Here is a 14609-nt window from a genome sequence, read left to right as displayed (position 1 = left end):
TATATATATATATATATATATATAAAAATATGAGACACATATTTATATTTTACAGGCTTGTACCTAGGTTAAATTGCTTTAGAGTCCAGCCAGTTAGTGTTGATTCCACTACAAGCCTGGAATGAAGGATGGTTATGAACAGGGCTCAGGCTGTCTTCTCACTGGTTACTCCAAGTAAGTAATATATGTTTGATTCCCATTTAAAGACAACAGAGTTGTTGCCAAAGGAAGAGCTGCCCAGGACTGATTTTGGATCTCAGTTTTTCTAGCTTAGACAGAGGGCTTGGGGGAGAGAGAGAAGGTGGTAGGTGGAAATCAAACCCTGTCAGCAGGTAGCTGAAGAAGCTAAAATTAAAAACTAAGATTCCTTTCCCTTGGGGGCTGAGAGAGACAGTTTGTGTGAACAGCCATTACAATTGCAACAAGCCAAAACCAGCTAACACTTAAATATACCCAAACACAAGAGACATTCAAAATCTGAATTTAGACTTTAATGCCAAAAAAAAAAAAAGAGATGTAGATAGACAGAAAGCCAAAAGTTTTAGACCTTTTTGAAATTGGCAATATAGGAAGGAAAAGGAAGAACCGGAGCTCCGCGCACAGTCACAGAGGTGGGAAAGCTTGAATAACTGGAGGACTGCGATGGATGGACACAACCTCTTCACAAAAGACAGACAGGGAAGATGGGGTGAGAGGGAAGTTACTCTTTCCATGAAGAAACAGCTCAGAGGTAGGGAGATTGTCTATGAAGAGCCAGGCTTTTCACAGTGGAGAGTGGTGGCAGTCTGAGAGATGACAGGCATAAATCGAAACAAGAGAGGTCCCAACTGGATAGAAGGATAAACTTTTTCGTGACCGGGAGAGTCCAGCATCGGAGCAGGTTGCCCAGACAGGCTGTGCAGTCTCCTTCCTCAGAGATTTTCAAGAGCAAGTTTGCTCTTGAAGACAAAGCCCTGAGCATCCTGGTCTGACCCTCAGAGCAGAACCTGCTTTCAGCAGGGGGTTGGACTACAGATCTGTTCTATGATTCTATTGACTGGTTTGATGGCTTTAAAGTTACAAGTATTCCAAGTTACATTTTCCTCTTTGCTGTTGGAGAAACATGTTCAATGGGCAGATTACTGTTCTGTGGATGCAATGGAACTGGCGTGCTCCAGAGCTTATCTCCTCTCCAAGATGCTTTCTGTCAGTGCACAGGATGAACTGCACAATGAGAGCCATAAGAGAGATGAGATAAAACAGAGACCCAGTGCCAAAACATTTTAGGTAGTTCAGTGCTAAAGCTCTCTAGCTTGGGAAAAAGCTGTACAGGTTTCTTTAATGCAATTAATATCCACCAGTAGGAAAAAAAAAGTTTATACGCTCTTCCCTTTCCACTGACAACTTTAATATTAGCATATGCCTCTCACTAATACTGCTTAAAGTGATGATTGCTACTTCTTCCTTGACATCAGGTAGAGGATTTTTGCCACTTAATCTTCAACTTTGTAGTGATCACTCTTCCCCTGTACAGGACCTCATCTTCCAACTATTCGTGCTGAATAAATATTTACAAGGGTCAGAGACAGAGAACACATACAGAGATAACATGTTGTGGTGTAGACATGACACACTTCTACTGGACACTGGTCTCGAAAATCAGCACGCCTTGTGCTTTCTTCCCCCACAGTGAAATACATGTCAAACGTTCTCCAGGTTATTCCACTTAAAAGTTGTTTAGGGAGCAAAGTGCAGCCACCAGGTGAACGACTTTGCTTCCTAGTGCTAGACTGAGATCCTGAAAATGCATACAGACTGGCTTAAAATTTGGTTACCATGATCCTGCAGTCACTGGAATGGGAAGTGTTTGTATGTCGCAGAAGGACCTTTACACCATCTAAACCCCCAATCATGCAATCCATCCTTGGTGAAATACAGACTTCACACACTGACAATGTCCATTGTAATACTGTGTCCAGAAGCCTACTAAAGATACCTTACAGTTGAAAAGAAAGCAAAAGGTTAGGCAACTAAAAAAACCATTTACAAAAGAGGCTGGAAGCAACTGCTCTGCCTAGAAGAGGCTTTGTGGCCAGAATAATCTTTGCTTAGAATATGTTGCAATGAAAACCCAAATACATCTTAATGGAGAGCTTATGGGAAGAGCTTCTGTGCTCCAGGTCTGTATTGCAACTACTCAAACACAGTGATTCATCTTTAACGCCCCTTAAGTGCTGCATATTAACTAATAACCAAGACTAAAGTCATAGGGCAATTCTTTAAGGAAAAAGTGCAGACAATACTGGAAAGGAAAGATACTCTAATAGCTCATGGTGTTAGTACTATTCAAACCAACAGCTTGGTGCTACTGAGGAGCTTTCACAGCCTCCAAGGAAAGCAGAAAGTACATCTGTAGTATTATATCAAGTGCTTCAGTTCTGAATCGTTGACCACATGTCAGTCGTGACAGCTACTTGATCCACCAGAACAGGGGCATTTCCAGACAGAGCGATGTTACTATTTCAACCAGTATCTTTCCTTCCCCTGCTCCTATTCTCACAGCTTCCTTCCTCATCTCATCTTCATAATGAGAAAATATTCAGGGCATAGCACACAGTGTCTTTCAAGTTTGCTCTTTAAGTGCTTCAGGTGGCAAGGGGTCCTGTAAAATGTGGTGTTACAAATGCCACAACCATTAGCACTTGTAATACCAATTGTTTCTGAACATTTCAATCATTTCCCCATAAGGAGAATGATTCTAGCTAAACTACTTCAAAATGCAAATTTTTAAAGCCCGGGTGATATTTTGGCCCCAAACAGAACAGTGGCTCTATGCCAGCATATCAGTTTGCATAAGCATAAACACTACATTTGTATATTTACATTAAATCACTGTACCTGTCAATCAACACCTGGACTACACTTAGATCCTATATACAAAAGCATGTTTCCTAAACCCAGAAAGAAGCATCTACTAAGTTCATGATCAATTTTAGGGTGACTAGCTGACATGGCCTACATCTACCTTATTGGCTTATAATAGACATCTTAAAAGCAACAAAATGTAATCAACTCCAAATACAACATACCCCTGGGTATCCAATGACATTTACTTTATAAGCATCAATCTTTCATTATAAAGACATTGCCATATCAGACAGGTGGTTTAAAGGTACACTGCATTAAGATCAAATGAAATTCATACAGTATAAATAGTTATTTGAAATCCAGTGGATTCTAATAATCTGTGTAGGTTTTGCATTTAATTGAGAAGGTCTGTATTTAACCAGTCTCCTTTCACTTTCTGGTTTTCATGCAAGAGCTATTTACTTGTATTTCCAATACCCAGCTAAAGAACATTTAAATAAAATACATAAAACAGGTCTTTTCTAATTCAGTAAGAAATTCATAAGAACATTTTATGCATATAAGATTTTGTAAATCAAGCTAAACCTGTATTTAAACACAGACAGCATCTCTTTAATATAATAATACAAATACTGTGACACTGATTTTATAATAATCTACTAGACTTCAGTCTTTCATTCACTGCTGACAACTGTACTGTAAGAAATGTCACAAACATAAATAATAAAAGTCACTACCACAAGACAAAAGCAGTCGGAGATTGAAATTCTCTCAGCGATCCATTCCTGCTGCCTGGGAAACCACGTTAGATTTTTCAACTCCAGATATAGCTGTTCCTAGATGATACAGTTCCAAAAGCTGTCACATCTGCCAGTGAGCATGAGAAAAAATCCCACAGCCAGCAGATCCAGAGCAAGGGGAGGGATTGGCTGGGAAGGAGGGGCAAGAAGAGAGAAGGGTCAGGCTCAGATGAGAGGAAGGGGTGGGAAGATTAAGGATGGAAGAGAGAAAGGGGAATGAGAGTTAGGAAGGGAAAGAGGAATGGCTGGGAGACAGGCAACCCGAAGAGCAAGGCACAGAAAAGCATCAACCCCACTGAAAAAAGAAGTAGATAAATGTTATCAGGAATTGTGCATTACAACACATGAGTTCAAACGCTCAGACAAAGAAGCTAGCATGCACCATCATTTCATCTGACTTGCCTCCACCCTATACACATACAATTACATACTCCATTAGTATATATGCACGGTACTTAACTATGTCCATACGCTCATTCACTCACACGTACACTTGACAGCAAGACAGCGGAGAGCTACTTCAGTCTCACTTGTATAGTTTCCAGTTAAAAATAAGCTTTCCCTCCCCCTCCTTGCTGCAGCAACTGAACTCACTCATCAGTGCTTATTGCACTGTTATCACAGATCTGGACACAGCTTGCTACATTCCTCCCACCCCGGACAAGAGATAACGCTTGGTCCCTGGGCTGAAGAAAGCAATTCCCATGATTTCCAAGTACTCCCTCAGCTGATATAACAAACTACTCTGGCCAGCTACAAGAAGAGGGCGGGAGGAGGAGAACTCTTCCTATAGGACCCGAGGAACTGCAATATGCAGATTGAGTTTGGAGTAGGAAGATGAAGAAGATCCCAGAGAACACACCAACTAAAAAGAAAAACATATTTACATACTCTGCTATACAGGTCACTGTCACGTAATACATTTCAAATGCAGCGCAAGTTAAATAGGCCATTACCAATGCATGTAGTTTGCATACATGCATGTGTTCGTGCATATGTACATGTGAATATGCACACATGGTATTTCACTGTATTTCATACCTTCTAAAATCCTAACGTTTACCCTCCTGAGGTTTCTGACATTGTTATTTATAACAAGCCATAAACGTTCATAGCAGTTTGCAGACAAAGAAAAATGACAGGTTACTTCCCTCAGGAGTTTACAAATCTAAATGTGACTTCACACAGCAAGAAATGACAACAAAGGGTGAGTGAAAGGGGGAAAGAAAAGCAAAATGGTCTGAAATCTGAAATGGAATCTAAGAGCACAGAGCCTTGTCATGATGATACCTTCTACATTTGTCTGAAATTCTAGTTTTAGAAATATTGTTTTAGGGACTTTTTTGGCTCCTAAAGCAAGAGGGGATATTTGCTTGCTGTGCTATCACTTCCCCTATTTCAAGTCCTTTCCTTCCACTCCCCTGTCTCCCTTACCAGCCCTCAAAAGCAAAGCTATGTGTTGGAGCAAACTAGCAGCACAGCAAACTGATGTAATGCTCTAAATCCTGCCCAAACACACACATGAGCGCACAGATTAATATTACATTAGAAATAAGCTTAGGGAGAGACATATTTGTTATATTGGTGGGTTTATTTTTGACAAATGAGAAAAAGAACACAACTGCTTGACATTTTTTGCTGTGCCTCCACTGAACAGGGTCTAAAAGCTATGGTGCTGCCTCTTTCTCCCCTGCTCCATTTCCTTGCTCATAAATTAGGACTAAAATCTGAAACACAGTGAACGCCTATTTGCTAAGCTTGTTTTGGACGCTGCTCAGTGACATACTTTTAGGTGTGTTTTAGCTATACTAGACCAAATTCATTCTGGGACACATAAAAGCACTTGCAAAGAAAAGACCTCCTGAACTTTCCGAAACCAGTACAGACATGTCCCAGAGGCTAATGGGCTTTTTCCCTTGACAAATAATAAAGTTTTCCATTATTTACAATCCTCTAGAAATCCCAGCTGAAGTCACTGTCCCATTGTGCCAGTCTCTGAAGCCATGCCCCACCCTCCAAAGATTTCATCTAAACAGACAAAAGGTAAGGAAAAGGAATTATTATCCTCATTTGCAGACGAGACAGAAAAAAAATTACTAGCTTGGTTTCTTCCCAGCTATGTCTAGATTAGCAAACCTAAAAGAGCTTCCAGGTATGTCTCCTGGCTGCTTTTTAACTTCATATCAAGGCCAGATCCAGACCCAACACACCCTGGCTTCCATGAAGAGAAAACATGGGTGCACAGCACCAGTGGGAGCCAAGACATGCTCTGACCACATGTTTGATCTTGACACCAGCACGTAGGTCTAGACACCATGACAGAAACCAACTGCACAGACAGAATTCACACCCAAACCTCAGCTGGAATCCAATGCCTTCATTATAAGATTAGCCTTTTCCCATCTATATTTGGTTTGTGAGAGGGTTGCAGCTAGCAAATACCACTGCAATGCCAAGAGAAGGCTGCGACTCATTGCATCTTCTTCACCCAAAGCCAGCCAGATGTATGCTGCAGGTCATAAGGCCGAGACATAAGCCACTGTAACAACTATGACCCTTTTTCCCCACCTTTTAAACACCTGACATGGCTGTATCCTGTTCTGGGTATAGAAAACCATAGAGCACTGCATCTCTTTGACACCTGCCTTACACATGCACATGTCACTGTTCCATGTCCAAAGAGCAACTGCATTATTTCAAATGGGTTTACTGCATTATTTTGCCATGAAGGATCCATCAGGGTTAAAAACAAGTGGCTGTATTTCGCTATTGATCCAGAATAGCAAAGAGCTTCAAGACAGGGTAGGATATGGAGCTTCACTCTCCACCGTCTTGTGTGACAGATCCACTCAAAATGAGCATAATAATACTACTGAGATTAGAATAAGAACATTTAAGGTTCTGTCTCCAAAAATTCACATGAATCGCAACATCTTACATATCACATAGGAGGTTATGTTGGGACAAGCACAAGGGGCCACATCTGGCATGCTGGGTCACATGACACACAAAGGAGCCAAGGCACTAGGTTGCATCTGGGGAACACTCTACTTCAAAACAAAGCACTTCGAAACACTGGGTCCCACGTCCTGCGGCTCTATCTGAGCACTGTAACCTCACTGTGCTCCTCCGTGCCACGTCATGGATCGCAGACCCAGCTGCCTCTGGCACATCGGGTTACAAGAGGCAAGCTGTAGCTCTGCGCTGCAAATGTGCACGGTACAGACTGTACTTTAGGGAAGCACCAGGCAGGAGCCAAGCAAGAGTCGCACACTCAGTGAGCGTGGCCCATTGCTTGCAAGCAGACCTGTCCCAGCAGAGGCACTGGCGATCACGCATGTACTAGATTACAGTCCTCACTCCAGCAGCATGGCAAAGGGCTGGCAGAGACACCACTGTGATTCCCCAGACCACCCAAGTATAGAGATGCAAGAGTTAAACTTCCTTCCAAACAACACTAAACAATCTTAGTCCCTATTTATGATCATCATGTTCTCCTAAAGTGAGATACATACATATTTAATTGCTGTGCAAGGCAGTTTACTTGTGTTATTCCCACAGGATAACTGATGGGAAAACTGCAGCCCAGGCAGTGTGCCCCAAAACATAGACAGACTAGCTTAAACCCCACAACCTGGCTGACTCTCAGTGCCTTCCTGCTCACTACTGCCAACACTGATACGGAAATTTAAATCATAACAGACAAGTCTTGTCCTAGGGAGTATCAGTTATTCTGCTCTGTTTGGAAAGGAAAAACACATGCCACGAGTATGAATGTTCCCATAGCCCTCCATACATTAAAACCTGAGATGCACTTGTAACTCAAGTAGAGATAAATAACAGTTATTGTCTACAGCTACACTCTGTTCATCAATTAATTACAAAATAATCTAATTACTAACAGTACAAGTTAAAATGGCTCAGCCCTAGGGTAAATGTAATTTCCTGAGATTTTTTTGAGGGAAATAGATTTGAACTTTTAGTCTATCATCACCCTACATTCTCATTGCTCTCTTACGCCAGACAAATGGAAGATCAGTCTCAAAACAATATCATCACCGATGACCAAATCTCAGTCCATTAGTCCTCAAGCCAGGTAATCCTCCTGCAACCTTAGAAACTATACTGAGAAATTCCTTAAAACTAGACCTGCATCAGCCAAGTCCTGATTCTGTACTCCGTTGCACTGAGTTTATAGGGTTATAACTTAGAAACCAATGAGGCTGGTGCAAGAGCAAGGTTAGTATAACACACAAGAAAACTGCTCCCCTAGTCCAGAACCTCCCTTGGCAAGATATGAAAGCTTGCTGTACTCTCTCCAGCTATCAGTGCTGTGCAGCACAACATACTGGTTAGCCTTCAGCTGCTCTTGCCAACTTCAGAGCTGATGTCCTGTACATGTACAGAACTGCTGTGCAGCTCTGAATGTGACGAAACTTCAGCAAGGTACCTCTATTGGTACCCTCAAGAAAACATGATGTGCAAAGCGGAACTCAGAACCTGGCTGAGTTTTTACTTGCAGTTGGTGTAGGCTAGTCAAAACTGTTTTAAGCAATTTGCACAAAGTATTTAGCTCTTTTCTCTGCTTATGAATTTCCCTAAGCACATTAGAGAAGTAGGTTAAAAAGTGCTCTTTTTTTCTGACTGGAGGCAGGACAACCAAACTTTTATAGTGCTTCTCCTTGTGAATGAAAACCATTTTGTGACCAAGCAAGAGTTATGTTTCTCACTTTTGCAAGCCTTGTCAGCAGGACCCAGGATATTCTTTCCAGGTACATACATATTCACACCCATCTAGACAGAAACAACCCCTGTACAGGGAACAGACTTTCCATCTGGAAGCACAGTTGCTAATCCAGCAAACTGTTTGCTGATAGCTCTTTCCACTGTTTGATCAGGTTTGCTACTAGATACATAAACCATTGCTCACACTTAGCACACAGGATGTACATACCAAGGCAGTGTACAATATTAAAATCAATACACAGCTTCATCACACCATCAAGAATGAGACTTTTCAGTGGGACAGGGCTTGAGAGACAGCCATGCAGCAACACATTCCTTTCCCCAGCAGCAACGTAGGAGCTGACTCAGGTTTTACCCAAGCACAAAACTCAGAAAAGCAGAGTAAGACTCAGCAAGTATCTCTTACTCTACGTCCTTCCCCCAGCCTCACCCAAGAACTCACACTCACCAGCCACAAACTTCTCTTCTGTTTTTTCAGTACTCTGTCCCCAAATACATTAAAGCATTAACGTCCTGGCAAAGAAGAGAGCAAACGCATCAGCAAAAAATGGACAGGACTGTTTTCTGTAGCTGTAAATACCTGGCTGTTTATGTTAGTTACCACCTGACAAAAATAATTAAGTACAAATGCCCAATAGAATTGTAGATTGTAACTTAAATAGGAGGAGATCAGCCAGCTTTCAGAGAGCCAAAATACACTCACACACCCATACACACATGAGTACTACAATGTAGTTTCAGTAGGTGTGCTGAAAGGATCTTGGCTAGCACAGCAGCCAGAAGGTCAGGAATACGGACACGAGGGGTTTTAACTGGTGAGTCAATTAGACCTCTTCATAAGATATGGTGAGGGTCCTTGCAGATTCAAGAGACTTAAGAGGAGATATTGCTATGTCTTACATAAAGGCAATGAGCATGCATGTTCCTGACATGCTGTCTGCTTTCTCAAGCATCATCCAGAGTAATTTTAACCCCTTTTTCACCCCAATGTTTTAAGAGCATCACCCTGCAAGATTCAACAATGCATTTTCCTCTCCCCATTCCCCATTCCCCATCATCTCGAGTGTCAATAAGCTAAATTGCTAGATCCCAGGCACCACAGACCCATAAACCAGCCCACCTAAAAGACACTGGAAAGCAAAAAATGCAAGATCTTACTGGCAGTCCTGCTCCAACAGTGCTGGTAGAGGACAATTCCAAGTGAGAGGAGAAAGAAGGGTCTGGAGGGAAACTCTCCCACTGTCATGCAGCAAAGCCGATTGGAGGACGGTGTTGCTGGGCTATAGGAGTAAAGATGAAGTAAACTCCTTCCCAAAGGAATCCAGCTCCCGGGTTTTCTTCTCTTCCAGAACCGTCCCTCGAGAGAAAAAAAATTGTATGACCCCTCGAACCATTCCTCTCTTACTTTGCCCTAGGCTGGCACTGCCAACACACTGTGATCATTACGCTAATTCTTGGCAGTGGCAAGACTTAGCTCTGAAGGGAAGGGGTTAAGCCGTAGCAGCACAGCCACTGGGGAGTGAAGATGTTAGTTCAAACTGACAAACCTAGTCCTCTGTAAACAGAGGAAACAAATCGCACGAAACAGCGGCCATTAGGATGGTGTTGTTACTGCTTTAAAGCAAGCAAGCAAGTCAATGTTGATCCCCAAATCTGCGGGAGGGAGCTTACCCCTGACTCCTCATGGCTCCGTAACCAGAGGTAAGGTGGGAATGCTCTGCCACCGGAATCCGCTGACTCGCCGATAAACTTGAGAGAGAAAGACGGCAGGAGAAAGTGGGAGAAGAAAAAGGGGTGGAGGCAAGTCTGACATGTTTGTACAGTGCCTCGTTCACCTAAGCTGCCGAGTTTGATTTCAGGGTGTGGTAGTAGATGGGACACAGAAGCACTCAGCGCTGAGAAGCCTCAGACTCCTGTTCCAAGGAAAATGACAGATGCCAACAGCAGAGCCTCTTGGGACCATCTTGCCTTCTCTTCACCGTCTTCTCCTTTTTTGGTCCCTAGGGGGATGAGAGAGAGAAAGATCTCAGAGTCACACCTGGGCACTGAGGTTTGCTGGGTCTCAGGCAAGAACCTTGGGGAGATCATCTCCCATTCCCCTCCACCCTTTTTTACCCCCCCAATTCACTGCTGACTTATTAAAGCTCTGACTTGCTCGTTAGCTCTTCTCTCTCGGCTCCACAGCCTCAGGGCCTAGAACTGCTGCAATTTCTAACGAATCCCGACATCTCTGCCTGTGTCGCCTGGCTGCAGATTTCAGGACCTGCCACCAATTCCTTGTCATTCCTGGCAGGAAAGGTTTGATTGCTTGCTATATGGCTGGCTATAGAAGAATTCACCAATTTATTTGCATTGCAAATGAGCAGCACATGACCTGGCGCTTTTACTTTTCCCCTGTCGCTTCAGCATGAGTCAGTGCTGCAAGGTCTGAAGTCTAGTATCACCCTATAATCCTGTTGCGCTGCCTGTGCCATGCCTCAGGGTTTACCGACTCCTGGAAATAGACATTTCCACAAGCGACTTGCGTTCTTGCATAGGACACCAGCTCCACCACTAGCAGTGGTGGATGGGCATAGGTGAAAGGGGGCATCATTAGAGGACACTTTAGGGATTACAGCCCGGGAGAGGTCAGAGTTCATGTCAGCAAACCCATCAACTGCTCTTTCTGCACTGCAAATAAAGAGGATTCTTTGTCTCTCTAGACCACTAACAATGCTGGCTTAACCCTAAGATATTTTTAGGTCCAAAGAGCAAAGATAAAAGCCTTAAAAATACACCCCCATGATTTTTTTTTTAATGTTGTTTTTGTTGAACCACTCTTAAAATAAATAAATGAATGACATGCTACAAATAATCATTAGGCTGTCATCATTTCTGCCAGGAGTGGCTTGTCCAGCAGAGGTGGGGCAGCCCAGTGACCTTTTAGCCATGTTCCCCCATTCCCATTTTCTTTCCTACCTAATTGTCCCACCTAACTAGGCTGCAGTATCTTTGTACAACAAAAAGAGTCACAGATGTAGTTGGAATGCAGCACAAGATCTACAGTAATATTATGGAGAAGGAACAGAACTGGTGTTCATATAGAGAACATAAAGGAAACCCCGTCATTGTAGCTGATGGTCTGAGGTTCATAATCCACATTTCCAGACCTGCTAGCGATGTTATGGAAGGTTGCTTCCTCAAAGTGCAGTCACCTCTTCTGCATTACACTGCAGGTCCTTGCCTGCCAGAGCCTGCCAAAGAGACTGAGGTTTCCTGCCTGCTACCTCACAGCAGCGTCCCTAGGGTATAGGAAATAAAGTTAGCCAGGTTCCTTTCTGTCTGGGGATTAGCTTGTCTCCTCCTATGGGACAGGCCCCATACACAGATGTAATCAAAAAAGGAAAAGTTCATGTTAATAGTAGTAAATAACAAACTACAATCAAGAGAGGGGGACAACATTCTTTCTCCAAAAGACTGGAACTCGCAAGGCAGAAGCAGTGCAGTGGAGGATCAGAAGTGAGGAAACAGAGCATAATCCTGCTCTGGAATAAGTGCGGAGGAAATGCAAGTGTGTGCAAACCATCATTGTCATTTGTGGCATATGTGCTTTGCTGATGTGCCAATCAGTGAGGGGTTGTCTACGCAACGATAGCTTTGGGAGCGTCACAAAGAAACGTCATTTATATTCTACAAGGAGTCACCCAGGCTTGGAACTGGCTTCAGATTTGCATACGTATTATGTTTCCTGGGCTTACATGCTAACACAGTCATCTAGAATAAGACGCAAGTTCTTTATAAATGGAAGAACCTGATTTTACTTGTCAAGACACAAGCTTAGATGAAACCAAGGCAGCTTTGAGATGGTGTGAACCTTTCCTGCCTACAATCTTAATGAAAAATTAGGACACTTTCCAGTCTTTCTATTCACAAGTTTGGTCCCAGCAGTCCTACACACTTTGAAGAAAAATTTCCCAGTAAAAGTGATGCATCTCTAATTTTCCCCTTTAGCAATTGTCCCTTTATTAAATATTTCATTGCTCCTTCCCTGCCCACTGCTCCCTTCTTACCTAGAGAATTGCACAAGATAATATAAATAATTATACTCACACATTTATATAAACACATGCATACACACCCCACTCCTCCCACAGTTGCTATACTTTATGTTGCTCATTCAGGTCCTGTCTGTCTTAGCTATGGCAGCCATAACTGGCAAGCAAGAATAGCTGCAGGTTACATTGACTAAATGCTTGCATCGCAGAATGCCTGATTTATCTACACAGTAATGGCCATTCCATACTCCATGTCCCCTCCCCAGACACAAAGCGTAGCAAATTTCAGATCAAAACTGCTGATCTCGCCTCTTTTCTCACCTTGCCCATCCATGTCACTGCATCAGGAAAGCACCAGTACCTCATGTCCTGCACTGTTGCTGCAACAGATTCCGTTTAAGCCCATTTCATCTCTACTGGAGCAGAAGTTTATGAGAGGAAAAAAAAAACCCAAACCTTTTCAACGTTTTATTATGCCAACAGGCAAGACCGGGCACTTAAAACCTTCAAAACAAAATGTTAGAGACACCAAGGGCAACTCTACTATATATGATGCCTTTCTTCTACCTCAGCCAGGAGAAACATACTTGGCCACTTGTTTGGAGCTTGTGGGAAGTGGGCAAGCTGTTAAGAAAAATTTATCCTGCTTCAACAAAGCTTCCAGGAGAAGCCTACTGGCAAGTCTACTGTGCCAAGGCACAGTAAATCTGATGCATTCAGGAAATCTCAGTAGGAGCTAAGGCAATTCCACCCATGGAGCTAGGCTGTGGTTCAGAGCTAGACCTTCTAGCAGGGCTCCTCTGAGCTCTGGGATTTGCTAGGAGGCACAAATGCACTTCCATCAAAGAAGTGTGGACCCTCTTCTCTTTCATGGCCATTGAAATCCAGAGTAAGCTGGCCAGGGAAGTGAAAAAATACACCAACAGTTGGGACAAAGGGGTCACTAGGAGAAAGGGTGTGTTGCAAATTCACAAAGCATCAGCATCAACTGGTGGGAGGAAGCACAAGATAGGAATCAAGTCTGCAAGTCTCATAATCAACACATGACATTAGCCAGGACTGGAGATAAGGAGGGAGCAATCCAGAGGCAGTTTCACTTTAAATAAGTGCTTACAGTTTAGCTAACTTTCCCCAAGGCTATTGCATTCAGAGGTGGGCAGAAAATTTCAAGAGAGCGCTATTTGGATTGCTAGCTCTAATGTTAGGGTTGTCCTCCTGCTTGCTATGCAATGCTGACATTATAAAGGTAGTGTCCTGGAGATCCCAGCAGTACAAAGCCTCATCTGCACTCCCACTGCATAAGCTCATTCAGTGTGCTTGTAAGCATCTCAGAGGTTTACAATCTAATCAATTTTCCATTTTTTTGGCCCCATTCAAAACAAAAAACTAATGCACCAGAGTTGAAGACTGGAAGTTGGGTTAGCAAGTTCATCACCTCTGCTAGAGCACTGCACGCTGTTACAGATCAGGACATATTCCCATGCTCAAATCTGGCAGGGCAGTGCGGTGCTTGGAGTCCCCCTTCACTATATGCACACCACCAAATACAATGCACACTGGGTCACACGAAAGAAGAAAATTTGTGCAGCTTCAGGGTCTCATCAGCACTAGGGCAGGATCACAGCCAGGCTCTCCTGGGCCAGGCAACTCCACTGGTGGAGCAAAGCATAGCCAGCAAGGAAAGTAGCATGAGGACCTACAAATTCTGCCAGACTGAGAACAATAGGCTGGAGCAGCGAGAGCTGAGAACATAGGCAACAAAGCAGATTAAGCTTAAAGAGAGTAAGAAAACAGCAGACTCTCTTTAAAAATTTTAACCCCCACTCTGATGAGGAGTTGAAACTAAAGCTCAAGAGGATCACCTGAACACAGCACACGCTCTTTTGCTACTGGTTAAATTCCTGTGGCTTGGTAGACATTCCCTGCAGATACTATCAATACAGCTTGGATCACAGCCATCTCACACTTCTTCCAGATTTTTTACTTGCAAAAATTTACAGACATATTAGGTTATAATAGAAGTAACGTCATGCTCCACCAGACAAGTCTGTGCCACCCTCTACAAAAGGTGCATGTGCTGCTTCCCACAAAAGTCAGGACAATCAGTCCTGCAATGGCAGCACCGCAGCAGAAAGTCAGTGTAGCCTACCTTTTCCACAGATTTGCCAGGTCACCTTGGGAA

At 43.2% G+C, this 14609-nt stretch overlaps 1 protein-coding gene across 4 annotated transcripts in view; it reads right to left on the bottom strand.

The window, feature by feature from the left end:
- Positions 1-14609, bottom strand: part of PAK6 (p21 (RAC1) activated kinase 6) — a 40638-nt gene that overhangs the window by 17999 nt on the left and 8030 nt on the right. Inside the window, exons 1-4 of one of the 4 annotated variants that reach the window (XM_069804359.1) lie at positions 10545-10737; positions 10065-10393; positions 9552-9750; positions 8842-8906 (exon numbers count right to left, since the gene is read on the bottom strand). The gene's annotated coding sequence lies outside the window, so the exon portion shown is untranslated. Of the gene's footprint in view, positions 1-63; positions 3517-3584; positions 3707-8841; positions 8907-9551; positions 9751-10064; positions 10394-10544; positions 10738-14609 lie in introns of those variants that run through there. The other 3 variants (XM_069804357.1, XM_069804360.1, XM_069804361.1) reach the window with 3 other exon arrangements.

This window comes from Haliaeetus albicilla, chromosome 16 (assembly GCF_947461875.1).
Source record: "Haliaeetus albicilla chromosome 16, bHalAlb1.1, whole genome shotgun sequence".
In the NCBI taxonomy this organism is placed as follows: Eukaryota; Metazoa; Chordata; class Aves; order Accipitriformes; family Accipitridae; genus Haliaeetus; species Haliaeetus albicilla.
The sequence above is the reverse complement of the archived record's forward strand: the minus strand, read 5'-3'. Positions and strand labels throughout refer to the sequence as shown.